Below are 25,143 nucleotides of genomic sequence, written 5' to 3'. Positions count from 1 at the left end.
GGATTCCCGTTGTAGGGTGTTGCAATATGTTTATGATTTGCTTATGGTGGGTGGCGTGTGTGACAGAAGCACAGACCCGAGTAAGTAGGTTGTTTGCGTATGGGATAAAGGGGACTTGATACTTTAATGCTATGGTTGGGTTTTACCTTAATGAATCTTCAGTATTTGTAGACGTTTGCTAGAGTTCCAATCATAAGTGCATATGATCCAAGAAGAGAAAGTAAGTTAGCTTATGCCTCTCCCTCAAATAGAATTGCAATAGTGATTACCGGTCTAGTAACCTAGTCAAATGCTTAGGGACAATTTCACAACTCCTACCACCACTTTTCCACACTCGCTATATTTACTTTATTGCATCTTTATCTAAACAACCCCTAGTTTATTTTTACGTGTTTTTTTATTATCTTGCCAACCTATCTTATCACACCTACAAAGTACCTCTAGTTTCATACTTGTTCTAGGTAAAGCGAACGTCAAGAGTGCGTAGAGTCGTATCAGTGGCCGATAGGACTTGAGAGAGTATTTGTTCTACCTTTAGCTCCTCGTTGGGTTCGACACTCATACTTATCGAAAGAGGCTACAACTATCCCATATACTTGTGGGTTATCACTGCACAAGAGAGGGGGAGAACATTGTATTGAGATCCGAAAAGAGAGAAGAAGCCATCTAGCTAATAACTATGGATCCGTAGGTCTGTGGTAAACTACTCACAACTCATTGGAGGGGCAAGGATGTTGATGTAGAAGCCCTCCGTGGTCGATTCCCCCTCCGGCGGAGCGCCAACGAAGGCTCCAAGATGGGATCTCGCGGATATAGAAGGTTACGGCGGTGGAAATTGTGTTTCGTCTACTCCCTGAATGTTTTCGGGGTATGTAGGCTTATATAGGAGGAAGAAGTACATCGGTGGACGTCCGAGGGGCCCACGAGACAGGGGGCGCGCCCTATAGGGGTGGGGCACCCTCCTATCTCGTGGGAGCCTCAGCTGCTTCTTTACTTGCACTCCAAGCCCACTGGATCAAGTTCGTTCCAAAAATAACGCTCCCAAAGGTTTTATTCCATTTGGACTCCGTTTGATATTCCTTTTCTTCGAAATACTGAAATAGGCAAAAAAACAGCAATACGGGCTGGGCCTCCGGTTAGTAGGTTAGTCCCAAAAATGATATAAATGTGTAAAATAAAGCCCATAAACATCCAAAAGGGGTAATATAATATCATGGAACAATCAAAAATTATAGATACGTCGGAGACGTATCAACGTGCCACCGTGGGTTGGTGCCCACGAGGAAGCCCGCGATGAACACCACAACGAGGGATCCACCAGCGGATGCCATAGGCCACAGTGTGGACTGTGGAGAGAGGGTGTAGGGCGGCTGCTGGTCTGCACGCAACTGCGAGGAGGAGCATAATTAATGAGAAACATGGCAAAATTGATGAAGAATAGAAAGCTTCAGGCTAAAGACAACATTTACAAAGGCACTGAATATGAAATCTTCTTCAATAGGACATAGCACAGATAGCTTAGTGGACGAGGATATAAAAAAACAGACTGATATATTTTAGGACAAACAACCACAACCTGAAATAAGCCTGCAAAAGGCAGCACGTACACTTGGATTTAGGTGTACACATGTATGTACAAATGCAGAACCAGTTAAAACAGTGTACAAGAGTTGATGATCCTAAGATCCTACCTACCCAACACTCAAATGCAAAACTTTTAGTAGTAACCGCTAAATATACATGTTACGAGGGGTGATAAACAATTGCACAGCAAAAGCATCATCCTCCATGTTTCCATAAAAAATTCTTCCCCGAGATTAACTACTGACAACAGGAAATAGGGGAGTTGACGATCCTATTATCCTACAGACCCAACACTCATATGCATAACTAACAGTCACACGACATTCAGAGGGAGTGATGCTACCAGCCGCGAAGGGAACATAACTTGACCCCGGGGTAATCAATTATAATTCTAGTAATAAAACATTGCTAAATAACAAAGCAACATCAGCTGATGGTACCTTGCAATGCTCTCTAAGCATATGTTCCTTGTTCCAGCACTCAAAAAAATAATACAAAGCAGGTCAAGCAAGCTGAAAATTTGATTAGGTGCTATAGCAGTGTTCCCAGCATGAATTCAACATTTTATTGATGTGTATCCCTTGGATAACTTATCGTACAATGGATAGAAATGTCTCTTGGCAAGCAAGATCTTCGTACAATGGATAGAAATGATAGTAATCATCCTCTTCTATCAGAGGAAACCTTGTATAGCAAACAAGTAAACTCATTCTCAAATCTTTGCACAACATTTACCTTGTGGTGAGCAAATTCTATATGCGACGGATCAGAGACGTTCTCCATCAACGTGTCATACCCATAGAAGAGGTCCCTCTGGATCGTCACGATGGAGAAGGCCGGGTCATCGAACTCCTTTGGCATCCTGAAACCAAGCGAAACAAAATGATGATGTTTCCTGTTTACTGAATTTTCCAGTGAAGAAGTCCCGCAGCATAGCTGCAGAGTTGACGCACATACATTGGAGGCTTGGTAGCCTTGGCTTTGTCCCAGCCCTTCCCGTCAGGCTAGACGAACAGCAGCCTATGGGAGAGGAGCGTGGGGAACTTGGTGGCGCAGGCCCTGGACGAGCGCAGCGCCCAGGCCTCGGGACCCTCGGGCACGGCCTGCGGGATCCTGGTGCAGGCGCCGGATCCGTCGAAGGACCAGCCGTGGTAGGAGCACTGCAGGTCACCCGTCTCGTCGATCCGCCCTTCCTACGTGCGCGCACGCACGCAGCATCCACTCATCAGTACTACAGGATTTGGCTCTTGAAACAAACAGAGGCGAGGGAGAGGAGATGAGATGAGAGGTACCGAGAGCGGGGCGAGGCGGTGCGGGCAGCGGTCATTGAGCGCGACCCACTTGCCGGAGTTGGGGTCGTTCCAGATGACGAGGTCGCGGTTGAGGAGCTGGAACGGGGTGGGCACGCGTGGGTCCAGGTCCTCCACGAGCGAGACCGGGTACCATCGTCCTGCTCTGCGCCTTGGTGTGAGGCGTCTGCCCCTCCGTTGCCGGCGTCGGGGCTCTGAGGCGCTCCGCCTCCATGTCGTACCGAAGCACCGCGAAGCACTCGACCCACTCCTCGAGGAAGAGCGCGTAAGTGCGCACCCGCGCAGAGTAGTCCTAGGCCAGGTGGCCAGAGTCGTCCTTGAAGTTGGACATCTGCAGCGCGTGGCCTCGGCACCGCCCGTGGCTCAGCAGCTCCTCCCTAAACGCGCTGCCGTCGCCCGCTCGTGGCTCAGTCCGAAGATGAGGTTGGGGCAGAGTCAAAGTCGACCGCGGAGGGCGACCTGTGGCGCGGGGGAGTGGAAGGCGAGGATGGGGCTTGAGGTGGAGGCCGCGCGGAGGCGGGCGAGGAGGATGGGGTGCGTGCTGAGGTGGACGATGGCGGATCCAGATCTGAGGGAGGGAGAGCGTGGCTTGGAGATGGGGATCGAGGGGAGGGTCGGGCATCGTCGGTGGCATTGGAGAGGAGATGGGGGGAGGAGGAGTGCGATGGGAGTTAGGGTTTGGGTCGGTGGCTGTGGGTGGGGTTTGGGTAGGTGGCTGCGGGTGGGGTTTTCTTTTTCATTTTTTCTTTTTTGTAGATGGATGCATGGATGGATGGATGTGGGATGAGGAGATGGATGGATGGATGGGCGCCATGTCATCGATCCGTGTGACAACGAATTCCACCAATGAGAATAGAGCACATATAATAGTGTTTTTGTTTTTGTTTTTCTTCTACTTTTTCACATGAATTTTTTTTAAAAATGATCTCATATTATGCACAAGGGTGCATATTGGAATGACAAACAATGTTGCCTAAGGAAGTTTTCATTTTCTTTGGACGAAAATTTATTTTTCCATTTTTCGAGTGCCCAAAATGTGTTTTTTTGTGAAGGACCTACCATATATTTGTTGCAAAATTGTACCAAATCAGTTTTCAAAAATACTAGGACATATTTAATACACAATTGACCAAATGGTTGGGTGTCAAAAGTTTTGATTCACCTCTCGTGAAAAAGACAAATTTGCGCCGATTTAGTTGTAAGCGGGTCAAATTTGAACTGTAGCTGCCTCGTAGTTTTCTCTTAATTTTTTTCAAAAATCATTTATAGGTACATAAGTATCTATTTAATCAGAGAAACACAAAAAAAATTCCAAGATTCAACCACTAGCTAGGAACGGTCATTCCCGCCGTTTTGACCGCGTCTTGAAACGGGCATAAAAAATTCAAAAAAAATCAAAAAATTGGAAAAGCTTCGCATTGTGTCGTTATATGTGACCAAGTTACCAGCAAAAATTATAAACTTGTAATACAACAATTATTTTAAAAAAGTGTTCTCAGAAATGAGCTATCAAGTGTGAAGATGAATGGCTTTCAACCCAAATGCTCAATCTTATGGCCACATTCATGGCATAGTTTGTTCAATTGATCTCATATTATGCACAAGGGTTCATATTGGAATGACAAACAATGTTTCCGAAGGAAGTTTTCATTTTTTTTGGACGAAAATTTCATTTTCCATTTTCCGAGTTCCCGAAATGAGTTTTTGTTGTGAAGGACCTACCATATATTTGTTGCAAAATTGGACCAAATCAATTTTCTAAAATACTAGGCCATATTTAATGCACAATTAACAAAATGGTTGGGTGTCAAAAGTTTTGATCCACCTCTGGTGAAAAAGACAAATTCCCACTGATTCAGTAGGAAGCGGGTCAAATTTGAAGTGCAGCTGCCTCATAGTTTGATCTTTATTTTTTCCAAAAATCATTTCCAGGTACATAAGTATATATTTAATCAGGGAAACATCAAAAGTTTTCCAAGATTCAACCACTAGCTAGGAACAGTCAAGCCCGCTGTTTTGACCGCATTTTGAAACGGGCATAAAAAATTCAAAAAAAAATCAAAAAATTGGAAAACCTTCACATTGTGTCATTATATGTGACCAAATTTCCAGGAAAAATAATGAACTTGTAATACGGCAATTATTTTTAAAAAGTGTTCTCAGAAATGACCTATCACGCGTGAAGATTCAGGGCTTTCAAGCCAAATGATCAATCTTATGGCCACATTCATGGCATAGTTTGTTCAAATGATCTCATATTGTGCACAAGGGTGCATCTTGGAATTCCAAACAATGTTGCCTAAGGGAGTTTTCATTTTCTTTGCACGGAAAATTCATTTTCCATTTTCCGAGTGCCTGAAATGAGTTTGTTTTGTGAAGGACCTACCATTTACTTGTTGCAAAATTGGACCAAATGAATTTTCTAAAATACTAGGCCATATTTAATGCATAATTGACAAAATGGTTGGGTGTCAAAAGTTTTGATCCACCTCTAGTGAAAAAGACAAATTCCCGCAGATTCAGCAGGAAGCGGGTCAAATTTGAACTGCAGCTACCTCATAGTTTGCTATTTTTTTTTCAAAAATCATTTCTAGTTACATAAGTACATATTTAACCACAAATACATGGTTCGGTGGCGATACGTCGAGGTTTGGACAGTGGCCGAGGGCCCCAACTCTAGAGCGCGCAAACTCGCATGCCCGCCGCGTGGTCACCACATGACCGTGGCGTTGCCAGGTATTCTGGGCGGCCTAGGCATGTCTAGTGGGTTGGGCACTCCCCCGGTAGGTGCTAGGAAGAAAATCACAACATAAGATTCTCACGAGGAGACCGATCGATGCTCAAACATGAATAAGAAGCCAAGTGTTTGATTAGCGGTACAGGAAATGCACATGGCTAATGGGCGTGAGTTTTGGCGGAGGATGATCAGTTACTAAGAAAACTGTCTTCACAAATTTTCAGCTCAAAAGGAGGAGCCTAGGTGGTACTCTCTTTGCAAAGTACCACATTGGACATAAATACGAATGTTGAAGCTGGTCTCAAAATAATGAATGGATTGAGCTGACATTTGGTGGAGGATGGTTATTTGGGCATAGGAAAGCACTGCAGAAAATGGATACCATTTGGACATGCCAAAGTGGTACTTCCTTCACAAAGTGTTTTTCTGAACAGAATAGGAAAATGAATAATTTTGAATTATTTTTGAACTAGGCAAGGAAGGTTTTTTACATATATGACGAACATATGACCCAAAGAATTTATGCATTTTTTTTTGGGAATTTTGGGAATGACAGAAATATAGGTTGCTTCACAACCTAGGGCAAAAACTGCCACATGGACATGACACATAGGCAAAACTGATGAGGTGGCGCCTAGTCATAGCAACCCACCACAAGTTACAAGGTTATGACCATCTATATTGGTCATGATTAGCTAGAAATAAGGCAGCGGACTAGTGCTATCTGCTTTTTGACCATTTCGTGTAAGGAAATTACGACCTTTCTGACCAAAATGGTCGTTATAGTTTAGGGTTTGGAGCACCCCGAACAATTTTTGACCAATTGGTATGAAATGGTCATAGATCTATGACCAATTCTTCCAGGATCACTGACATAAGGTCACTAGTTGACATATTTTTTGTAGTGGTCGTGCCGAGACACCACGTGATGATCGAGTGTGATAAGCTCTACATTCACATACAACAAGTGCAAGCCAGTTTTGCACACGCATAATACTCGGGTTAAACTTGACGAGCCTAGCATATGCAGATATGGCCTCGGAACACTGAGACCGAAAGGTCGAACGTGAATCATATAGTAGATATGATCAACATAGTGATGTTCACCATTGAAACTACTCCATCTCACGTGATGATCGGACATGGTTTGGTTGATTTGGATCACGTGATCACTTAGATGACTAGAGAGATGTCTGTCTAAGTGGGAGTTCTTAAGTAATATGATTAATTGAACTTAATTTATCATGAACTTAGTCCTGATAGTTATTTTCCATGTCTATGTTACTGTAGATCAATGGCCCGTGCTACCGCTCCTTTGAATTTTAATGCGTTCCTTGAGAAAGCTAAGTTGAAAGATGATGGCAGCAACTACACGGACTGGGTCCGTAACTTGAGGATTATCCTCATTGCTGCATAGAATAATTACGTCCTCGAAGCACCGCTGGGTGCCAGGCCTGCTGCAGATGCAACTGACGACGTTAAGAACGTCTGGCAGAGCAAAGCTGATGACTACTCGATAGTTCAGTGTGCCATGCTTTAAGGCTTAGAATCGGGACTTCAAAGATGTTTTGAACGTCATGGAGCATATGAGATGTTCCAAGAGTTGAAGTTAATATTTCAAGCAAATGCCCAAGTTGAGAGATATGAAGTCTCCAACAAGTTCTACAGCTGCAAAATGGAGGAGAATAGTTCTGTCAGTGTTGGGGATATAACTATTAGGTATGACCCGCCCAGGAGGGGCGGAGTTACACCTATGAAGACTCTTGAGGCCCAGGACAAGCTTGAAGATGGCGGTTCAGTTAAAGGCCCAAAGCCCAAAGGCGACTTAAGGCCCGTAGAGATAAACCGCCATATATACGTGACTTGTATTGTAAGGCAAGAATAGTTAGAGACTGAGCCGGACACTGTTTATGAGCCAGCCGGGACTCTATGAGCTGCTGGGTGTCGACCTCTGTATATAAAGGGACGACCCGGCGGCGGTTCAGGGCAAGTAAGATCAGATCGAGAGCTAGGTCAAGCGATTCTGCTCCCTAGTAATCGAGACATACGCAATCCCACTCAAACTGGATCGTAGGCTTTTACCTTCACCGTAAGGGGCCGAACCAGTATAAACCCTATGTCCTTTGTCCCAATTAACCCCTTTAAGCTTCCTAGTTGCGATGGCTCCACGACTATGTCCTTTCACTAGGACATCTGACGTGACAAATCCATGACAGTAGGCGCCCACCATGGTGCTAGCGCACGGTGGATTTGAATTCTTGAAGGGCAGCTTCAAAGGGCTCAAGGGATACGCTGTGGGTCGGATGACCAATAGTCGTCGCGGCAAGCTCTACATCGACGATGCAGGCTGGGGCCCCGACGCCGGCTCAATTGAGTATGGGTACCGGGTCCCCTTCGGCCAAATCCACGTCTTCATCCGCAAGATCGGTGAGTTGGACCCTGAGCCGGACATCTGCACCGACCTCGTCGAGACGGCTTAGCGTGCGAGACCCGCCCGGGCTTAGCCTGCTATGAAGCGTGCCTTTGTGGGATGCATCCATGGAGGAGAACTTCCTGAAGGATCTGTGATGGCCGGTGAGACAGCCATCTACTCTGATGTCGAGTCGTCCAAGGGTGAGATGGATTCGTTGTATCAATTACAAGACGGTGGGCTTGGGGGCTGTTCCGATGGCAGTAGTATTCCAGATCTCCTTGAACCACCGAGCAGAGTTGGGATCTTCATGGCTGGCACGCAACCCATTCAAAACTCCACAACTGCGGCAGCGGTAACCTCCGGGTCAGCGGCAGCCGGGGCAGGAAGCCCTGTGCGCCCGCCGGCTTAGGTGCTGATGGATCTCATGGATTAGATGGCAGCTCTGTTAACCGCCGCAGTCAACCCGGCGGATCAAGCTCAACATGATGCGGAAGTGGCACAGTTAAAACAAGATATAGTGCATGCTAGGGAAGACCTGGCGGCGGAAGATGTCAGGATGACCGCAGAGCGGGCGGCTTTGGACGCTCAGGCTCAACAGATTCAGTCGCAGGCTTTCCAACTCACGAAGGATCAGAACGCATCAAACGAGGTCATGATGAGAAGGTATCAGAAGAGTCAGTCCCGTCTGCCTCCGGTTTATGATCCTCGAAAGCTCTTCCGAACTCCCGGGGCAGGGCCCAGTAACCCACGGAAGTAAACCGGGTCGCAACACCCGGGGCTGGGACGCCGGTTCAGCCATGTACGATGGAGCCACCCCAGATAAATACTGCTTCGCCTCAGTATATATCAACGCCACAGGGTCATTATTCTAACCCTTTGGAGAACATGGTTGATGTGGCGGCATGGTTGGCGGCTCTCCCGGTAGAGGGCGACTCTCCGACGGCGGTTGAAACTCGTAGGATCAAAGAGCTTCTTCAGACGGCTTTTGCACAGCAGGAGGCATACCCATATAGCCGGGACAAGATTCATTCAACCCCTCGTCCAAGCCGGAGCACGAGTTATAGCTGGCACATGGACTTAGCAGCCATTTCAAGCAACGCCCGGCGCCATGACCAGCCGTGCGGGCATGACCCGGCGCATGATGAAGCTCTTAACTTTATTGATCAGGACAGACTATGTCAAGAGGCTGAGTGGGTGGCTCAGCAGGCGGCTCAGCGGGCGGCTTACCAGCCTTTTCCGGTTTATCCGACGACATCTACTGAGGCAGGTGTGACCACTAGGACCGGAGGTATCCCGTGTTTGGTGCCGGCTCTGCGTAACGAGCGTTTGCCCAAGGATTTCAAGGGGCCTTGAAAGGTTCCTAATTACACGGCTGATTTACAGCCTGGGGCGTGGATTGAAATCTATGAGATGGCTATGGAATTACTAGAAGTCAGTGATGCTGTGATGGCCAAGTATTTCACAATGATGTTGGATGGGACTGCCCGCACTTGGTTGAAGGGGCTGCTGCCTAATTCCACTGTTCATGGGCGTAGCTAAAAGTCCGGTTCATTCAGAACTTCAAAGATACATGCAAGTAGCCCATGTCAATTGTGGATTTGACTAATTGCAAGCAAGAGGAGGGCGAGTCCATGACCCATTGGGTGCGCTAGGTCAAGGCCATAATACATTCGTCTGATAAGATGGATGCCATGTCTGCAGTCTTAATGTTGGAGAAAAATTGCCGTTTTACGCCTCTAAAGATGAAGCTGGGGTGGCTCAAGCACGATTGTAATGACATGGGCCAGCTGATGGCGGCTCTAGTCAAATACGCCGATTCTGATAGTACCAAGGATCTCGAGTCTGATGATGAGAAGACAGGGAAGGAAAAGAAGAACGGCAACGCCAAGGATCCTTAGCATAACCCGGCAAATCAAGGAGGTAATAATAAACATAAGGCTGATGGTAGCTTGGAGTTTGAGGCTAACACCAATGCGCAGGGCAACGGTAAACGACGTAAGGGGAGGCCACCTCCTCGGTCTGGTGGGTCAAGCCCCATGCTTGAGTAGTTGCTGAATGAGCCCTGTCCGAGACACGACACCCCACAGAAGTCGGCCACTCACCTATAGAAGGACTGCACGATCATGAAGGCTTTCAAGAATTCCAACATGTTCGACAGTAATTGTCGGCGTTCTGGGAACAGGGGTCCCCAGACTTGCCTGCCTGTGGCCTGCGGCATGGGTCAAGCAGTGGCCCAGTATGGCCCGTCTCCATCAACCCAAGCTCAAGACCCTCGCGAGGGGCCAAGCCTCGCGGGGCGGACGATGCAAGGCTTCCTCAGGGGCGGCCTCATCAGGCGGGCTCACGAGGAGGCGGAGAGATCAAGGCAAGGAGTACCTCACGAGGTGCTTGTGATGCAAGCCATACGATCGAGACCAGGCGGGCGCCAGCCACAGCAGTGTCCTCTTTTCCTCTTTGGTGCAAAGGGGGCAAGCGCAGGCGCGGAGTACAGAGGCATCAAGCAAAGGTTTCCCTATCGGTGCAACGAGACCAACACCAGCAGGACGGCAGGACGGAGATCATCGTGGAGCCCAAGACGGCGTCATCACCAGTGCCTTTGGCAGTCGAAGACTAACTTTAGTCAGGTAACTTGTACTAGCTGTCCCCCTTCAAAATGGCCGTGTTTGGCTCCCTTCCCGCTCAATATTTGGGAAGAGGACCAGGGCCCCTATAAATAGAGATAGCCACCACCATAGAAAGAGGAGATTTCATCGAGAGCTGATCGAATCCATCCCAAGTAGATCGCCGCACCAGCTCAAGAACACCCCTCACGAGGTTGTTCTTCATCTGTACTGTTCATCATCAGCCCCGGAGACAATCCACCACACCACACACTGGATTAGGGTATTACACCACAACGGTGGCCCGAACCAGTATAAACCTTGTGTCCCTTGTGTTGTTCATCGTGTAGCTTAGATTCGCGATGAGGTTTCGGGGCATGGATCTATAGGAAGATCTTCGTGCGCACCCCAGAGTTTGAACCTTAAGGGTTTTGCCGGAACCCGATATCCGACATCTGGCGCGCCAGGTAGGGGTGTGCTGGAATCTTCTTTCCGCGGTTCTGCGTTCCATCAATTTGTCGCATCCATGGCAGACGCTCGCCGAGCTCGCGCCAAGCGTCGGGCTGCTCTCGCCGCCCGCGTCGCCCAGACGGCTCCCGTCGGTGGGCCTCCTCGTTTTTCTCCACCGCCTGCCGCCAACGCCGCCACCGGCCCAGCGGGGAACGAGCAGCAAGCGTCGTCATTGCATCCCTCGGTGCGGCGGGAAGGCCGCACCGCCACTCCGTTGCTAACTCTAGCTGGTTCATCGTCTCACGTTGGTCACGCTCCCACGAACACGTAGGCCACGTTGCTCCTAGCACGTGAGCTCCTGCACTACCGCCCCATCGACGACCTCTACGAGGAATGGCTCGCTCACATCACCGAGCTCATTAGTGCCGTAAGGGCTCTCCTGCGCCGTCCCTCTCGCTGCCTCGCCCTCCGTACTGCATGGGTGATGCAGCTCAGGAGGCGCCTCCGCCACCTCCTCCCCAAGAAGGTGCCCTGGCCCCAAGGCGCGCGGCCCCTGGACAAGACCCTCCGCGTCCAGCGCCCGCGCGACAAGAAAGGAGCTGCCAGGAAATCCCTCGGCCTCAAGTAGGTGCTCGCGTGCTCCCTGCTCCAGCATGACAAGACCGCATCCCTGCACCAGCACGTTAAAACCCCGCGCTGCCCCTGGCGGCGGCACGCGGGAATCTCCAAGAGCAAGCTCGCGTCTGAAAAGAGCTCCGGTGGCCACCGCAGGTTGTCGCGCCTTCACCATCGAGCTACGCAGTGTTGCCTGGCCGGGCAAGTTCAAGCCAGATGTGCCTCCTCGCTACGACGGCACTGCCGACCCCGCGGAGTTCCAGCAGCTCTATGAGCTGGGCATCGAGGCGGCCAACGGAGACGAAAAGGTCATGGCGAACTGGTTTCCCATGGTGCTCAAGGATGGTGCCCACACCTAGCTCCTGAACCTGCCTCCCGGCTCGATCTCCTCTTGGGACGAGATGTGAAGCCGCTTCATCGCCAACTTCCAGGGCACTCGCGACTGTCCTCCAGTCATGGGTGACTTGCGCCGCATCAAGTAGCAGCCAGGAGAGACCTTGCAGAAGTACATCCAGCGTTTCAACAGTGCTCGCCTCAAGATTCCCTAGGTGACCGAGGAGGCCATCATCTCAGCGTTCTCTGACGGCGTCCGCAACGTCAAGATGAAGGAGGAGCTCGCCATCCACGAGGATCTGTGCACATCCCTGGAGCTGTTCAACCTGGCGACCAAGTGCGCAAGAGCTGAGGAGGGGCGCCTCTCTCTCCTCGAGCTTCCAGTTGCTGACCCAGAAGAGATGATAGCCAAGGCCAAGGACATGAAGCGCAAAGGAGCAGCCATGCTCGCAGCAGAACCAGACACAAAGCACGGCAGGGACCAACCGGAGTCGTCCAAGGGCAACCGATTCTGCGCCTACCACAATCTCTACACCCACAACACCAACGAATGCCAGGAGCTCAGAGCCGTTCGAGAAGGACGCATCGGTCGATGCCCTGTGCGCAACAACCGGGGCTACGGTCGAGGAGGAGGAAGAGGTAGAGGACGATGGGACGATCGAGGCCCTTGCTAGGAGTGGCGTGACCGACCTCGCGAGGATCGCTGGCAAGACCAGCCTCGCGAGGGGGCTTGGTGGGGTTAGCCTTGTGAGGATCGCCCGCAGGGCAACACAGGCCTTCCTCCTCTGCCACCACCGCCAAGAAGGAATGACGGCCACCACCAAGACGAGGGGGCTGGGGGCTTCCAGGAGCCATGTGCTATCACTTGCATCTTGGGCGGCACCCAGGCCCCAGCCTCTCAGCGCATCTTCAAGCAGTTTGCTCGCGGGGTGAACGTAGTCCTCCCCATGCTCGAGGCCACGCGCCCTCTCAGGTGGTCCACGTGCGCCATCACGTTCAACTCAGCGGATCAGCTCAAGTGTGCGTCTACAGCTGGCATCCTCCCAATGCTTTGTTCCCCAGTCATCAGAAATGTGCAAGTTACCAGGACCCTCATCGATGGCGGCGCAGGACTCAACGTTCTGTCCATCAAGGCGTTCAACAACCTACAAGTGCCTTATGATCAACTCCAGCCAACCAGCCGAGTCGCGCTCAGGAGCGCTTCTGGCCTTCGCGCGTGGGACGCTGCGAGGGTCCGCTGCACAGCTACATTCGCATACCTTTTGGTCTGTTGAACGCGGCTGCCACTCACCAGCGTCTTCTGCGGAGCATTTTGGCAGCTCAGGAGGCCAGACACCACGCGGTCCTGGCGGAGGTGGAGATGGTCCTCGAGGAGCCGCCCGGACCCCCAGAGCCTCCCGAGGCTCAGGGCTCCGGTGGCTCGTGAGGATCGGCCCCTTCACCGCGCATCGTCAGCTACTTCAGCACCCGCTCTACAATGGTATCAGGTGACATCTTTCGAGTTCATTTCAGCTGGGAGCGCCCTCGGGGCTGCATTATTCCCAGGTCGCGTGGGTCTGTCCCTGAGGCATGTATCCCTTTTGCTTATGTCTTTACTTTACCTTGCTTTGGGCGCCTCTCGGGCTGCATCATCCCCAAGCCGGTCGGGCCTGACGCAGTGGCATGTATCCTTCCTGCATCTATCTAAGCTGATTTGCCTTTCATGCTTAACCTGCTTGTGATAATCGCCTGCTCGATTGACACCTACCTCTGGAGCCGCTCGTGCTGGCACGATGCTTGTGCATGGGTCCGTCCCTGCAACATCGAGAAATCTGAGCAGTCGAGGTCTGGCCCGCGGCAGCCCCGCAAGGGTCACCTCACCAGGACCTCGGTGCCCTCACCACTCTCTCGGAGCAACCAACTGTCGGCTGGCAATCGTAATGGCAACACTTGCTTTTCTCGTGTTGGTTTACAGGGACTACCTAAGGCCTAAAACGGGAGGCATCACGAGCTCTGTCCTTCTCTTACCCGTGCGATCCGCTTGCGCGTTAAAAGGGGGCGCCTGAGCATCACGACTCAGGAGCTCTTACTGGCTCTCCAGCCCTCACCCCCTGGCCTTGTCCACGGCATCGCGACCTCGCATAACAGCGGCAGCTGAGCTCGCTCGAGGGCCGGGACCTAAGGACGTAGAGCACGAAGGAGAGTACGGGGAAGAGAGGGGAAGCTCACGAAGGCCTAGCCCAGCTATATCCCAGCTGCAGGCATGCAAGTCCGACGCCTCGCGAAGGATCTACCGCTGCTTTCGAGATAAGTCTCGCCCCTGGAATAGCTAATTGACGCGACACGAAACCTCCACCCAGTACGGCTCTGTGATAGCGACATTGCCTTCCTTTCTCACCCGTCGACGGCTACTTGCGCGCTAAAGGGGACCTCCTGAGCATCGCGCCTCAGGGGCTCTTACTGGACCTCGGGCCGCTCACCTCCTGGCCTTGACCACGGCATCGCGACCTGGCATACCAGCGACGGCTGAAGCCTGCCTGGGGACCGGGACCTGTCAGCGTAGAGCGCCAAGTCGTTGTGAGGTTAGAAAGGGGGAGCCAAGCCGGAACAAGACAAGCATTTGCACCACTTCATAATCAGGATAATATCAAAAAAAGACATTGCAGATACTTTACATGCCCCCACGGGGTACTTTCTCAATTCCTCGCAGGGAACAAAAGGTGTGAATCCTAAGGAGCCCTAACTAGACGCGCCCTCATAGCCGACACCATCATCAACACTGGGCCACGAGGGGCTGACGCCAACCCTGAAGGAAATATGCCCTAGAGTCAATAATAAGTTATTATTTATTTCCTCATATCATGATAAATGTTTATTATTCATGCTAGAATTGTATTAACCGGAAACACAATACATGTGTGAATACATAGACAAACTTAACGTCACTAGTATGCCTCTACTTGACTAGCTCATTAATCAAAGATGGTTGTGTTTCCTAACCATAGACATGTGTTGTCATTTGATTAACGGGATCACATGATTAGAAGAATGATGTGATTGACTTGACCCATTCCGTTAGCTTAGCACTTGATCGTTTAGTATGTTGCTATTGCTTTCTTCATGACTTATACAAAGTTCCTATAACTATGAGATTATGCAACTCCCGTTTACCGGAGGAACACTTTGTGTGCTACCAAACGTCACAACGTAACTGGGTGATTATAAAGGAGCTCTATAGGTGTCTCCAAAGGTACATGTTGAGTTGGCGTATTTCGAGATTAGGTTTTTCACTCCGATTGTCGGAGAGGTATCTCTGGGCCCTCTCGGTAATGCACATCACTATAAGCCTTGCAAGCAATGTAGCTAATGAGTTAGTTACGGAATGATGCATTACGTAACGAGTAAAGAGACTTGCCGGTAACGAGATTGAACTAGGTATTGGATACCGACGATCGAATCTCGGGCAAGTAACATACCGATGACAAAGGGAACAACGTATGTTGTTATGCGGTTTGACCGATAAAGATCTTCGTAGAATATGTAGGAGCCAATATGAGCATCCAGGTTCCGCTATTGGTTATTGACCGGAAACAGTTCTAGGTCATGTCTACATAGTTCTCGTACCCGTAGGGTCCGCATGCTTAACGTTACGATGACAATTATATTATGAGTTTGTAAGTTTTGATGTACCGAAGGTTGTTCGGAGTCCCGGATGTGATCACGGACATGACGAGGAGTCTCGAAATGGTCGAGACATAAAGATTGATATATTGGAAGCCTATATTTGGATATCGGAATCATTCCGGGTGAAATCGGGATTTTACCGGAGTACCGGGGGGTTACCGGAACCCCCCCGGGGCTTAATGGGCCTACATGGGCCCTAGTGGAGAGGAAGAGAGGAGGCAAGGGGCTGGCCGCACCCCCTCCCCCCTAGTCCGAATAGGAAAAGGAGAGGGGGACGGCGCCCCCCTTTCCTTCCCCTCTTCCTCCTCCTTCCCCCCTTCTCCTTCTCCAACTAGGAAAGAAGGGAGTCCTACTCCCAGTGGGAGTAGGACTCCCCCTTGGCGCGCCCTCCTTGGCCGGCCGCCCCCTCCCCCTTCACTCCTTTATATACGGGGGCAGGGGGCACCCCATGACACACAAGTTGATCTTCGTGATCGTTCCTTAGCCGTGTGCGGTGCCTCCCTCCACCATATTCCACCTCGGTCATATCATTGCGGTGCTTAGGCGAAGCCCTGCGTCGGTAGAACATCATCACCGTCACCACGCCGTCGTGCTGACGGAACTCATCCCCGACACCCTGCTGGATCGGAGTCCGGGGATCGTCATCGAGTTGAACGTGTGCTGAACTCGGAGGTGCCATACGTTCGGTACTTGGATCGGTCGGATCGTGAAGACGTACGACTACATCAACCGCGTTGTTCTAACGCTTCCGCTTTCGGTCTACGAGGGTACGTGGACAATACTCTCCCCTCTCGTTGCTATGCATCTCCATGATCTTGTGTGTGCGTAGGAATTTTTTTGAAATTACTACGTTCCCCAACAGTGGCATCCGAGCCAGGTTTTATGCGTAGATGTCATATGCACGAGTAGAACACAAGTGAGTTGTGGGCGATAGAAGTCATACTGCTTACCAGCATGCCATACTTTGGTTCAGCGGTATTGTGAGATGAAGCGGCCCGGACCGACATTACGCATACGCTTACGCGAGACTGGTTTCACCATTACGAGCACTCGTGCTTAAAGGTGACTGGCGGGTGTCTGTCTCTCTCACTTTAGTTGAACCGAGTGTGGCTACGCCCAGTCCTTGCGAAGGTTAAAACAACACTAACTTGACGAACTATCGTTGTGGTTTTGATGCGTAGGTAAGAACGGTTCTTGCTCAGCCCGTAGCAGCCACGTAAAATTTGGAACAACAAAGTAGAGGACGTCTAACTTCTTTTTGGAGGGCATGTTGTGATGTGATATGGTCAAGACGTGATGCTATATTTTATTGTATGAGATGATCATGTTTTGTAATCAAAGTTATCGGCAACTGGCAGGAGCCATATGGTTGTCGCTTTATTGTATGAAATGCAAATGCCCCGTAATTGCTTTACTTTATCACTAAGCGGTACCGATAGTCGTAGAAGCAATAGATGGCGTAAACGACAACGATGCTACGATGGAGATCAAGGTGTCGCGCCAGTGACGATGGTGATCACGATGGTGCTTCGGAGATGGAGATCACAAGCACAAGATGATGATGGCCATATTGTGACGCCCCTGATTCAATCGTACACTAATCATACACGCAAATGTGTACGATCAAGATCAGGGACTCATGGGAAGATATCACAACACAACTCTAGACACAAATAAAATAATACAAGCTTTATATTACAAGCTAGGGGCCTCGAGGGCTCGAATACATAGCTCGATACACAAGAGTCAGCGGAAGCAACAATATCTGAGTACAAACATATGTTAAACAAGGATGCCTTAAGAAGGCTAGCACAAAAACAACGCGATCGAAGAGGCAAGGCCTCCTGCCTGGGACCTCCTAACTACTCCTGGTCGTCGATGGTCTCCACGTAGCAGTATTCGTCGGCGATGGCGTCTGGCTCCAGGGATCCACCATCTGGTTGCATCAACCACAAAGAAGAAAGAAGGGGGAAAAGGGGTAGCAAAGCAACTGTGAGTACTCATCCAAAGTACTCGCAAGCATCAGATCTATACTAAGTATGCATTTGTATCAAATGGAAGGGTTGTATCTGTGGACTGAACTGCAGAATGCCAGAATAGAGGGGGAAAGCCTAGCCTATCGAAGACTAGCATCTTCACGCAGCTCCGAGCATCTTACAGCATGTAGAAGAGTAAAGAATAGCAGTTTAATATTTAACAAGCATGTTGTAACATTAATGCCCAGAGATCCTTCCTCGACTCCCTGCGAGAAAGCAATCCCGGAGCCACATATCTCAAGTATCCGTTTGTAGTTGTATAAGATCAGGATATAAGTCTGATCCATATCATATCACTTATATTGATTACATGTGATGTTTATCCTTTATGCATCTTATCTTGCTTTGATTGACGGTAGCATTTTAAGATGATCTCTCACTAAATTATCAAGAAGTGTTCTCCCTGAGTATGCACCGTTGCGAAAGTTCTTCGTGCTGAGACACCACATGATGATCGGGTGTGATAGGCTCTACGTTCAAATACAACGGGTGCAAAACAGTTGCACACGTGGAATACTCAGGTTAAACTTGACGAGCCTAGCATATACAGATATAGCCTCAGAACACGGAGACCGAAAGGTTGAACGTGAATCACATAGTAGACATGATCAACATAGTGATGTTCACCATTGAAACTACTCCATCTCACGTGATGATCGGACATGGTTTGGTTGATTTGGATCACGTGATCACTTAGATGACTAGAGAGATGTCTGTCTAAGTGGGAGTTCTTAAGTAATATGATTAATTGAACTTAAATTTATCATGAACTTAGTACCTGATAGTATTTTGCTTGTCTATGTTTGTTGTAGATAGATGGCTCGTGCTGTTGTTCCGTTGAATTTTAATCCGTTCCTTGAGAAAGCTAAGTTGAAAGATGATGGTAGCAATTACACGGACTGGGTCCGTAACTTGAGGATTATCCTCATTGCTGCACAGAAGAATTACGTCCTAGAAGCACCGCTGGGTGCCAGGCCTGCTGCAGATGCAACTGACGATGTTAAGAATGTCTGGCAGAGCAAAGCTAATGACTACTTGATAGTTTAGTGCGGCATGCTTTACGGCTTAGAACTGGGTCTTCAACGACGTTTTGAACATCATGGAGCATATGAGATGTTCCAGGAGTTGAAGTTAGTATTTCAAGCAAATGCCCGGATTGAGAGATATGAAGTCTCCAATAAGTTCTATAGCTGTAAGATGGAGGAGAATAGTTCTATCAGTGAACAAATACTCAAAATGTCTGGGTATAATAATCACTTGATTCAACTGGGAGTTAATCTTCCTGATGATAGTGTCATTGACAGAATTCTTCAATCACTGCCACCAAGCTACAAGAGCTTCATGATGAACTATAGTATGCAAGGGATGGACAAGACTATTCCTGAGCTCTTCGCGATGCTAAAGGCTGCGAAGGTAGGAATCAAGAGGGAGCATCATGTGTTGATGGTCAATAAGACCACCAGTTTCAAGAAAAAGGGCAAAGGGAAGAAGAAGGGGAACTTCAAGAAGAACAGCAAACAAGTTGCTGCTCAAGAGAAGAAACCCAAGTATGGACCTAAGCCTGAGACCGAGTGCTTCTACTGCAAGCAGACTAGACACTGGAAGCGGAACTGCCCCAAGTATTTGGCAGATAAGAAGGATGGCAAAGTGAACAAAGGTATATGTGATATACATGTTATTGATGTGTACCTTACTAATGCTCGCAGTAGCACCTGGGTATTTGATACTGGTTCTGTTGCTAATATTTTCAACTCGAAACAGGGACTACGGATTAAGCGAAGATTGGCTAAGGACGAGGTGACGATGCGCATGGGAAATGGTTCCAAAGTCGATGTGATCGCGGTCGGCATGCTACCTCTACATCTACCATCGGGATTAGTTTTGGATCTAAATAATTGTTATTTGGTGCCAGTGTTAAGCATGAACATTATATCTGGATCTTGTTTGATGCGAGACACTTATTCATTTAAATCAGAGAATAATGGTTGTTCTATTTATATGAGTAATATCTTTTATGGTCATGCACCCTTGAAGAGTGGTATATTTTTATTGAATCTCGATAGTAGTGATACACATATTAGTAATGTTGAAGCCAAAAGATGCAGAGTTGATAATGATAGTGCAACTTATTTGTGGCACTGCCGTTTAGGTCATATCGGTGTAAAGCACATGAAGAAACTCCATACTGATGGACTGGTGGAATCACTTGATTATGAATCACTTGGTACTTGCGAACCGTGCCTCATGGGCAAGATGACTAAAACGCCGTTCTCCGGAACTATGGAGCGAGCAACTAATTTATTGGAAATCATACATACTGATGTATGTGGTCCAATGAATATTGAATCTCGCGGCGGGTATTGTTATTTTCTCACCTTCACAGATGATTTGAGCAGATATGGGTATATCTACTTGATGAAACACAAGTGTGAAACATTTGAAAAGTTCAAAGAATTTCAGAGTGAAGTGGAAAATCATCGTAACAAGAAAATAAAATATCTACGATCTGATCGTGGAGGAGAATATTTGAGTTACGAGTTTGGTTTACATTTGAAACAATGTGGAATAGTTTCACAACTCACGCCACCCGGAACACCACAATGAAGTGGTGTGTCCGAACATCATAATCGTACTTTACTAGATATGGTGCAATCTATGATGTCTTTTACTGATTTACCATTGTTGTTTTGGGGTTATGCTTTAGAGACGGCTGCATTCACGTTAAATAGGGCACCATCGAAATCCGTTGAGACGACACCTTATGAACTGTGGTTTGGCAAGACCCCAAAGTTGTCGTTTCTTAAAGTTTGGGGCTGTGATTCTTATGTGAAGAAACTTCAACCTGATAAGCACGAACCCAAATCGGAGAAAATTGTCTTCATAGGATACCCAAAAGAGACTATTGGGTACACCTTCTATCATAGATCTGAAGGCAAGATTTTCGTTGCTAAATTCGGATCCTTTCTAGAGAAGGAGTTTCTCTCGAAAGAAGTGAGTGGGAGGAAAGTAGAACTTGACGAGGTAACTGTACATGCTCCCTTGTTGGAAAGTAGTTCATCACAAGAACTGGTTCCTGTGACAACTACACCAATCAGTGAGGAAGCTAATGATATTGATGATGAAACTTCAGATCAAGTTGCTACTGAACCTCGTAGGTCTACCAGAGTAAGATCCGCACCAGAGTGGTACGGTAATCCTATTCTGGAAGTCATGTTACTTGACCATGGCGAACCTACGAACTATGAGGAAGCGATGATGAGCCCAGATTCCGCAAAATGGCTTGAAGCCATGAAATCTGAGATGGGATCCATGTATGAGAACAAAGTATGGACTTTGGGTGACTTGCCCGATGATCGGCAAGCCATCGAGAATAAATGGATCTTCAAGAAGAAGACTGACGCTGATGGTAATGTAACTATCTACAAAGCTCGACTTGTTGCGAAAGGTTTTCGACAAGTTCAAGGGGTTGACTACGATGAGACTTTCTCACCAGTAGCGATGCTTAAGTCTGTCCGAATCATGTTAGCAATTGCCACATTTTATGATTATGAAATTTGGCAAATGGATGTCAAAACTGCATTCCTGAATGGATTTCTGGAAGAAGAGTTGTATATGATGCAACCGGAAGGTTTTGTCAATCCAAAAGGTGCTAACAAAGTGTGCAAGCTCCAGCGTTCCATTTATGGACTGGTGCCAGCATCTCGGAGTTGGAATAAACACTTTGATAGTGTGATCAAAGCATATGGTTTTATACAGACTTTTGGAGAAGCCTGTATTTACAAGAAAGTGAGTGGGAGCTCTGTATCATTTCTGATATTATATGTAGATGACATATTGTTAATTGGAAATGATATAGAATTTCTGGATAGCATAAAGGGATACTTGAATAAAAGTTTTTCAATGAAAGACCTCGGTGAAGCTGCTTACATATTGGGCATCAAGATCTATAGAGATAGCTCAAGACGCTTAATTGGACTTTCAAAAAGCACATACCTTGATAAAGTTTTGAAAAAGTTCAAAATGGATCAGGCAAAGAAAGGGTTCTTGCCTGTATTACAAGGTGTGAAGTTGAGTCAGACTCAATGCCCGACCACAGTAGAAGATAGAGAGAAAATGAAAGATGTTCCCTATGCTTCAGCCATAGGCTCTATCATGTATGCAATGCTGTGTACCAGACCTGACGTATGCTTAGCAATAAGCTTGGCAGGTAGGTACCATAGTAATCCAGGAGTGGATCACTGGACAGCGGTCAAGAATATCCTGAAATACCTGAAAAGGACTAAGGATATGTTTCTCGTTTATGGAGGTGACAAAGAGCTAGTCATAAATGGTTACGTCGAGCTTTAACACTGATCCAGATGATTCTAAATCGCAAACCGGATACGTGTTTTTATTAAACGGTGGAGCTGTAAGTTGGTGTAGTTCTAAACAAAGCGTCGTGGCGGGATCTACATGCGAAGCAGAGTACATAGCTGCTTCGGAAGCAGCAAATGAAGGAGTCTAGATGAAGGAGTTCATTTCCGATATAGGTGTCATACCTAGTGCATCGGGACCAATGAAGATCTTCTATGACAATACTGGTGCAATTTCCTTGGCAAAGGAATCCAGATTTCACAAGAGGACCAAGCACATCAAGAGACGCTTCAATTCCATCCGGGACCAAGTCCAGGTGGGAGACATAGAGATTTGCAAGATACATACGGATCTGAATGTTGCAGACCCGTTGACTAAGCCTCTTCCATGAGCAAAACATGATCAACACAAAGACTCCATGGGTCTTAGAATCATTACTGTGTAATCTAGATTATTGACTCTAGTGCAAGTGGGAGACTGAAGGAAATATGCCCTAGAGGCAATAATAAAGTTATTATTTAGTTCCTCATATCATGATAAATGTTCATTATTCATGCTAGAATTGTATTAACCTGAACATAATACATGTGTGAATACATAACTTAACGTCACTAGTATGCCTCTACTTGACTAGCTCATTAATCAAAGATGGTTGTGTTTCCTAACCATAGACATGTGTTGTTATTTGATTAACGGGATCACATCATTAGAAGAATGATGTAATTGACTTGACCCATTCTGTTAGCTTAGCACTTGATCGTTTAGTATGTTGCTATTGCTTTCTTCATGACTTATACAAAGTTCCTATAACTATGAGATTATGCAACTCCCGTTTACCGGAGGAACACTTTGTGTGCTACCAAACGTCACAACATAACTGGGTGATTATAAAGGAGCTCTATAGGTGTCTCCAAAGGTACATGTTGAGTTGGCGTATTTCGAGATTAGGTTTTGTCACTCCGATTGTCGGAGAGGTATCTCTGGGCCCTCTCGGTAATGCACATCACTATAAGCCTTGCAAGCAATGTAGCTAATGAGTTAGTTACAGAATGATGCATTACGTAACGAGTAAAGAGACTTGCCGGTAACGAGATTGAACTAGGTATTGGATACCGACGATCGAATCTCAGGCAAGTAACATACCGATGACAAAGGGAACAACGTATGTTGTTATGCGGTTTGACCGATAAAGATCTTCGTAGAATATGTAGGATCCAATATGAGCATCTAGGTTCCGCTATTGGTTATTGACCGGAAATAGTTCTAGGTCATGTCTACATAGTTCTCGAACCCGTAGGGTCCGCACGCTTAACGTTATGATGACAATTATATTATGAGTTTATAAGTTTTGATGTACCGAAGGTTGTTCGGAGTCCTGGATGTGATCACGGACATGACGAGGAGTCTCGAAATGTTCGAGATATAAAGATTGATATATTGGAAGCCTATATTTGGATATCAGAATCGTTCCGGGTGAAATCGGGATTTTACCGGAGTACCGGGGGGTTACTGGAACCCCCCCGGGGCTTAATGGGCCTACATGGGCCCTAGTGGAGAGGAAGAGAAGAGGCAAGGGGCTGGCCGCGCCCCCTCCCCCCTAGTCCGAATAGGACAAGGAGAGGGGGGCGGCGCCCCCCCTTTCCTTCCCCTCTTCCTCTTCCTCCTCCTTCCCCCCTTCTCCTTCTCTAACTAGGAAAGAAGGGAGTCCTACTCCCGGTGGGAGTAAGACTCCCCCTTGGCGCGCCCTCCTTGCCCGGCCACCCCCTCCCCCTTGGCTCCTTTATATACGGGGGCAGGGGGGCACCCCATGACACACAAGTTGATCTTGGTGATCGTTCCTTAGCCGTGTGCGGTGCCCCCCTCCACCATATTCCACCTCGGTCATATCGTTGCGGTGCTTAGGCGAAGCCCTGCGTCGGTAGAAGATCATCACCGTCACCACGCCATCGCGCTGACGGAACTCATCCCCGACACCCTGCTGGATCGGACTCCGGGGATCGTCATCGAGCTGAACGTGTGCTGAACTCGGAGGTGCCGTACATTCGGTACTTGGATTGGTCGGATCGTGAAGACGTACGACTACATCAACCGCGTTATTCTAACGCTTCCGCTTTCGGTCTACGAGGGTACATGGACAATACTCTCCCCTCTCGTTGCTATGCATCTCCATGATCTTGTGTGTGCATAGGAATTTTTTTGAAATTACTACGTTCCCCAACAACCCCATCCAGGTCAGCCGCACCGGCGGCCTGACGCAGCCGCCTTGCTCCGAGCACGATGCGAGCTCGGGGGCACGTAGCTATTATCGCTCGTCTCCAGAGTCACGAAGAGCTCGAGAGTCGCTGGACTCCCAAGCATCACCACTGCTGCCAGAGGAGCCGTTGGGGAAGCGGGTGGCTGGCCTAGCCCTTGCCACATCGATGTCCTGGCTGCCTCCTCTGGGGCAGCACTCCAGCCGGCGGCCTTCTGCATCGAAGACCTTGAAGAGCATCAAGGAGGCGCCATCGTATTCGAAATGAATCTTGAGGGAACCCGCTGTTCGGCAGACCTGGGCGATCTCGCCCCAGCCCCGGGTCATGTAGACCTTGCCCGGAGCGACGACTTCAACCTCTGCTCCGGTCGCCGGGGTACCGCAGTCGGCGTGCTGTAACCAAAGCTCGAGAGGCCCCCTCGGGGGCATCTCGAAGGCAAAGAAGGGAGGAAAGCAGATCCAGGAGCTCGGAGGCATCGCAGCGTGGAGTACGAGCTCGCGAGAGGAGTCCATAGTGTGGACTCCAGGAGCTACGGCGCGCACCACCATGGCTCGTCGGCGTTGCCGACGGCGTGGACGGTGTCGCTCGGCGTCTTATTCTCTAGGGCCCTCAATCCGGGCGTATAGGGGTAGCGGAAACAGAGGAGGCGGCCGCTCGTACCAAGACCTCGACCTCTCCGGCCTTGCAACCTCATCGTGGCGGCCGGGGACCGGCCGTTTCTTCAGCGGGAGCGGGTCGGGCCCCTCTTGGGGGGCCTGTCCTTTCTCCTCAGTTGAGAACCGGCGGATTGGTGCCAT

General features: G+C 48.7%; 1 pseudogene; it reads right to left on the bottom strand.

Annotated features, from left to right (window-relative positions):
- Positions 1 to 2,244: 2,244 nt before the first annotated feature.
- On the bottom strand, positions 2,245 to 25,143 carry LOC119321229 (annotated as a pseudogene).

The sequence above is a fragment of the Triticum dicoccoides genome, chromosome 6B (assembly GCF_002162155.2).
Source record: "Triticum dicoccoides isolate Atlit2015 ecotype Zavitan chromosome 6B, WEW_v2.0, whole genome shotgun sequence".
Taxonomy (NCBI): domain Eukaryota; kingdom Viridiplantae; phylum Streptophyta; class Magnoliopsida; order Poales; family Poaceae; genus Triticum; species Triticum dicoccoides.
Note: the sequence above shows the minus strand (reverse complement) of the source record. Positions and strands in the feature narration are given on the sequence as shown.